The 6,340-nt window shown below is 41.2% G+C and overlaps 1 pseudogene; it reads left to right on the top strand.

Moving 5' to 3' along the window:
- The first annotated feature begins 2,279 nt into the window (after positions 1-2,279).
- LOC122096762 lies at positions 2,280-5,319 on the top strand (annotated as a pseudogene).
- The last annotated feature ends 1,021 nt before the right edge of the window (positions 5,320-6,340 follow it).

Here is a 6,340-nt window from a genome sequence, read left to right as displayed (position 1 = left end):
AAGAACCTGGGCCAAGTAGAGACAATGCACCATTGTTGGAAAAGGAGGTATCCTTAACTAGGAAAATGTATTTCTGTACACAAACCTGGGTAGTAATTGCAACAAAGTGCTTGAATTGTGGCTCATAGGTAGAGAGACTATCAGGTCAAACCTTACTAAAGCCAATAATAAAGCATATACAAATATAAAAACTGTATTTGGATTTCAGTACTAATATCTCTCTTAATATGTGTGTGTGTGTGTGTGTTGGTGGTGTTGGTGTGTGTATGGGACAGTAGTTGTTCTTAAGATCATTGTATTTGCACTATCCTTCAGTATCCTTTAAGTTTCTCATTTAAGTATGGTAGTGTTGTAGCTCTACTGCTTGAAACACAAAATTCTGGCTTTCTGACAGTTAACTGATGGTGAATGTCTACCATTAGACATTTGTCAATCTGGGTTGGTTTCAAATTATGATCTTCAGATCTCACTCTCTGGAGTAAAGAAAGCTATAAGAGTGAGCCGCTATGCTCAGCCAGCATTCCCAAAAAGTCACTTAATCTTTCTGATCCTCAGCTCCTTTCTGTGGAAAGTGAAAAGAATTACTTTGTGGACCTTAGAATCTGGTGTGAGCTATGACTGGGTGCAGGAAGTATAAGTGTCATGTATGTGTGAGCAAAGCCTGATGCTTGCATAAAGCTGCTGATTTTTATATTGAAATGAATTCCAGAAAATGAAAACAAGAGGATTTGTTTTTGTCTTTTTGTCTTGTTTGTTTATTTATCCATATTTTTTTTTCTTTTTGGGTCCGGTCATGGGCCTGAATTCTGGGCCTGGGTGCTGTCCCTCAGCTCTTCAGCTCAAGGCTAGCACTCTACCACTTGAGCCACAGCGCCACTGCCGGCTTTTTTTCTGCTTATGTGGTGCTGAGGAATTGAACTCAGAGCCTCATGCATGCAAGGCAAGGGCTCTACCACTGAGCCACCTTCCCAGCCCCGATTTATCCATATTTTTGAGGGAGAGTAAGAGGACACAGAAATTGAGGGAAAATGGGGAATCAAAAGCAGCAGTGGTACCCAGTAGATATGATGTTGACAACTTGTGAGCAAGAACAGGGGGGAAAACTGGAAGAGAGCAAAGGAAGTGGTGACATTGTCCAACAAGAAATGTACACTTTACCTAACTTACAAAATGGTGACCCATTTGTACATTACCTTTACAAAAACCATTTTTAAAACTTTCCAATTCTCTTTAGAGGCTCTCAAGACTAATGCCAACCTATGGAGTGTAAAGGTCAACTTATATGATAAATACAGCCAGAATCTTGAAGAAATTTTGTGACATATATTCCATTCTAAGTACCCAGTTTTCATTAGGGGTGGAGCTGGCACTGGCCCTGAGCCTCTCTGTGCTCAAGGCTAGTGCTCTAGCACTTTAGCTACAGGACCACTTCCAGCCTTTTCTATTTACGTGGTACTGAGGGATGGAATGTAGGGTTTCATGCATGCTAGTCAAGTACTCTACCACTAAGCCACATTCCCAGCCCACAAAGCTGTTTCTTTTACTTTTTGTTTTCTACCACTTGTCTGGTCATGAAATCCTTCTTAAAGCTGTGGGACAAAGGTCTGTGATATCTTGGCACCCTGTCCCTAGGTAAAATCATAATCAATCTTTGAAATTAATATACTTTATTGTGACTGTTATTGTTGTGCACGGGTCTGTCAAGCATTTGGCAAATATATTCATTTGCCAGTAGACATATTCAGAATTTTAAATTATCTGATATTTTTAATTCATAAAACTTTTATCACTGTAACCATGAATCATCTGGCACAGCAGGTATAAACAAGGTGGGGGAGTACTTTAAAATAAAACTACAAGACTGATTTTAAGATTTAGGTGCTAAGTGTGTCTAGGTGTTATTACATTTTAAAAATGTACAATTCAAAATGGTTTTTCTTCATGGCTATAGAGTATTTTCTAAAACCATGTTATTTGAGTTCAAAGGTCTTATGAGTTATTTCAAAATGCAAATTAATGAGGAAAATCACAGAGGAGGTAAATAAATATATATATGCTAATTTTTAAAAGGGAAAATGAAAATCCTAGATGGCAGACTAGAGATAAAGCAATACAGAGCCCTGTATGCTTCAAAAAGAACTAAGAAGCTTTAATTGAAAGATCAAGCCAGAAAGTGGATAACAGGCAAAGGCAAGCAGAGTCTACCGCCAACAAAGAAACATCACAATGTGCAATGACTGAGAGGCTTGATGGTGGTGGCCAAAGCTGCGAAGGCGGCAATGGCTGCAAGAGGTCTGAGGTTTTCACCTCGTGTGTGTTGGCCTCCACTGCTCCAGTCTGGTATGTAAACAGGGCTGAATAGGATTCTGGGTGCCATTTTCCATTTCTGCAACTGGTCGTTGCCCCGAGTTTGGCCCCTCCTCAAGAGGTGGCACTCACACAACACTCTGTTTTCTCCAGTGGGTACTGATGAAAATACCCGTTAAAGACAAAGATTAGATTGCTTTATTCACCAACTGAAAAAGTTGCTACAATGTTGGTAACTTATTTGGATTCCCATTACAATGCCCATGGTGATTTCTGCTTGTAATGGAACATGAAATGTGGCCTCTTGAGGAGAGGTATTTTTGAACTCTTCATCTTGTGAACTGACAGGTTCTGGATCTCAGAACAACATGCTGAAAATGGATAATAAATCTCCTAATGGAATAAGTGACTATCCAAAGATCAGTGGCAGTTACATGAGATCAGCCCTGTAGTGTCCTGCCTTCCTTTGGTTTTACTTTGAATTCAGAAGACTATGATAGAACAGCAATTGGCTGTGGCCACAGCAGGGGCAATTCAGAGAGTTGCATAACATGGAAACCTCAAGAACAGGATATAACAGATATTTCTGAAGAGGGTAGCAAGGGTATGAGGTGTCCCCATTGTTTTGGAGAGGAGGTGAGAAATCACAGAAACAGAACTGACCAAATGTTTATGAGTATTATACAGAGGTAAATTCTAGAAATATTGGGTAAAAATGATGACTTCATTCTTGGAAATTGTTTAAAGTGCCTATGAAACATGCAAGAACACTTCTACCGTAGGCACTTGGATACATGTGATGGGAGTTTTGAGAAGTTAGAGACACACTTTTGAATTTTCTCCATAGGTTATTTATTTATTTATTATTTATTTTTATTTTGTCAGTCATGGGGCTTGAATTCTGGGCCTGGGCGCTCTCCCTGTACTCTTCAGTTCAAGGCTAGCGCTCTACCACTTGCGCCACAGTGTTACTTCCTTCTTTTTCTGTTTCTGTGGTGCTGATGAATCAAACCCAGGGCCTCATGCATGCCAGGCAAGCACTTTACCACTGATCCACCTTCCCAGCCCTCCATGGATTATTTAAATCAAGGAAACTGATATGATCATTCAGAGAAAAATGTAAGAAGGGAAAAGAGATGGACAAAACCATCAGCGTTATGGCAGGAACAAGAAGGAATAATCTTCAGCGGAGACTGACATGCAAAGAAGAATTGTTAGTTGTCCAGGAAGGCAAGATCAGCTAGGGTACTCAAAAAGAAGGAAATAACAGGAAAGGCCATGAAACTCTTATCTCCAATAAAAAAAAGTACCAGAAAACAGGAAGTAGCACTATGGCTCAAATGGTAGAGCGCTAGCCTTGAGCTGAAGAGCTGAGGGACAGCCCTCAGGCCCAGAGTTCAAGCCCTATGTCCAACAAAAAAGAAAAGAAAAGATCACTGTAAGACCTGAAAATGACAATAAAAGAGGGCATCCGGCAGAACGTGACCTATCAGAAGTGTCAGCCTGACTCTGCCTGGAAGCAATGTCTTTTTTTTTTTTTTTTTGGTCGGTCATGGGGCTTGAACTCTGGGCTTGGGCGCTGTCCCTGTGCTCTTCAGCTCAAGGTGAGCACTCTACTTCTTGAGCCACAGTGCCACTTCTGGTTTTCTAGTGGTTTATTGGAGATTAGAGTCTCATGGACTTTCCTAGAGCAGGGCGCTGGTGGCTCACGCCTGTAATCCTAGCTACTCAGGAGGCTGAGATCTGAGGATCAGGGTTCAAAGCCAACCCCGGGCAGGAAAGACTGTGAGACTCCTATCTCCAATAAAACCACGAGAAAACCAGAAGTGGTGTTGTAGCTCAAGTGGTAGAGTGCTTGCCTTGAGCTGAAGAGCTGAGGGGCAGCGCCTCGGCCCAGAGTTCAAGCCCCATGACCGATCAAAAAAAAAAAAAAGAGTCTCATGGACTTTCCTGCCCTGGCTGGCTTTGAACCGCAATCCTCAGATCTTAGCCTCCTGAGTGGCTAGGATTACAGGCATGAGCCACCAGTGCCCAGCTTGGAAGCAATGTCTTATTTAGGAGGAAAATAGTAGTAGTTGAGGCCAAGAAAAAGAATTTCTTAGGCAAAGAGAAGGACAGAAGAACAGATTATCTTGAACTTATTGAAGACCTGGAAAAGAAAATCAATAATGCCCTAGACCATGGCCCACAGGATGAGATCCTCAGTAGTGCTTTCAAATTGAGAATTACTGAGGGAGATATCAAACCTTAAAAAACTTGTTCACTGATGAGGTCACTAATTTTTACATGAATCTCCTAATGGAAAGAAATAAAAGCAAGGCTATCCAGTACTTTCATGCAGTCATTACTTTCTTCTATCCTGACCTAAGTCTGGGGATTACCAAGCAGTGAAACGATGGACCAAAGGGGCAAACCACTTTGAACAAAAACTTATTCTGTGTCTATTCATTGGAAGTTACATTGGATCCTGGTGGTGACAGATCTAAGATAAAAATATCTTAAGTATCTGGACTTTATGGGACAAAAGGGAAGCAAGATGGGCTGGGAAGCTGGCTCAGTGGTAGAGCGCTTGCCTTGCATGCCTGAGGCCCTGGGTTCAATTCCTCAGTACCACATAAGCAACAAAAGAAAAAAGCCGGAAGTGGCACTGTGGCTCAAGTGGTAGAGCGTTAGCCTTGAGCTGAAGAGCTGAGGGACAGCGCCCAGGCCCAGAGTTCAGGCCCACGACTGGACCCAAAAGGGAAGCAAGATCTGTGAAATTTTCCATCAGTATTTACAGGATGAAAGTAAGATGAAAAGAAATGTTGATCTAATTCTTTTAGAGTGGACACACTACAGCATGAAGTCACATGAGATTCTTCAGCTGTTGAATGGGAATGATTGTGGAATGTTTACTTCCAAATATTCAAATTCTATATTTCTAGGGACAAACCTATCACATTTATGCAGGAACAGATGCTTCTCTTTTAGTAGAAGACTGTATGGGAGATCCTCCCTCAGCAGTTGCTGTGACAGTGCCGCTGCTAGGTCCTTTTGCTGCTGGTGTTTTTTCTATGGGCATTTCCTCATGCATCACAGGATACAGTGTCTCTACTCCATTTCTGTTTGCCCAGGTACTGAGCTGTAAAAGTGCATGCAGGCCCTCTGCCTCCAAATCCTGACAGAGTGGAGGAACAGCTTCCAACCTCTGGAAGGCTGTGTCTGCTCAACCCATACAAGAACAAACATTGATTGATTTCTTTTCTTTTTTTTTTGGTCGGTTGTGGGGCTTGAACTCTGGGCCTTGGCACTGTCCCTCAGCTCTTCAGCTCAAGGCAAGTGCTCTACCACTTGATCCACAGCGCCACTTCTGGTTTTCTGAGTAATTTATTGGAGATATGAGTCTCATGGACTTTGCTGCCTGGCTTGGGTTTGAACCTCAATCCTTAGATCTCAGCCTCCTGAGTAGCTAGGATTATAGGCCTGAGCCACAGGTGCCCAGCTGATATTTTTTGTTTCTTTCAAAGAGTTATTTCCTTACAAATGTGGGAAATACAGGATTTATGCTATGAATTGTTTTGTTTTGTTTTCAGTTATATTCTTTTTCTCATTTATTTGCAATCATAAGACTGTGGCCATTTTCCACTGTTCTTTTATACTTAAGTTATTTGAACTATTTATTTCTGAAAGAAGTGTTAATCAGACTTCCACTCCTTGCTGAAGATTGGAAAGGAAAAAAAAAAGAGAAAATAAATCCTTTAAAGGAAAGACAAAATTCAGAAATAAATAACGAAAAACTCCTTAAGATTTCATAGATGGAGTTTTGGAGTTTCTGGGAAATTGTTAGATTTTGAGAAATCTAAATTGACACAAGATTATAGCAATCCTGATACTTTTTTCCAGGGTATAAATTAGAGCAGTGGAAAATGGTCCAAGTTTAATGGCTGTGAATACCTTTTTAAAGTGAGAGGGGAGATATTCAGAAATTTTAGGCAATCCAGGCACTGGAATCCTAGCTGCTCAGGAGGCTGAGATCTAAAGATCATGGTTGAAA

The sequence above is a fragment of the Dipodomys spectabilis genome, unplaced genomic scaffold (assembly GCF_019054845.1).
Source record: "Dipodomys spectabilis isolate Male_0828 unplaced genomic scaffold, ASM1905484v1 ptg000388l, whole genome shotgun sequence".
In the NCBI taxonomy this organism is placed as follows: Eukaryota; Metazoa; Chordata; class Mammalia; order Rodentia; family Heteromyidae; genus Dipodomys; species Dipodomys spectabilis.
Note: the sequence above shows the minus strand (reverse complement) of the source record. Positions and strands in the feature narration are given on the sequence as shown.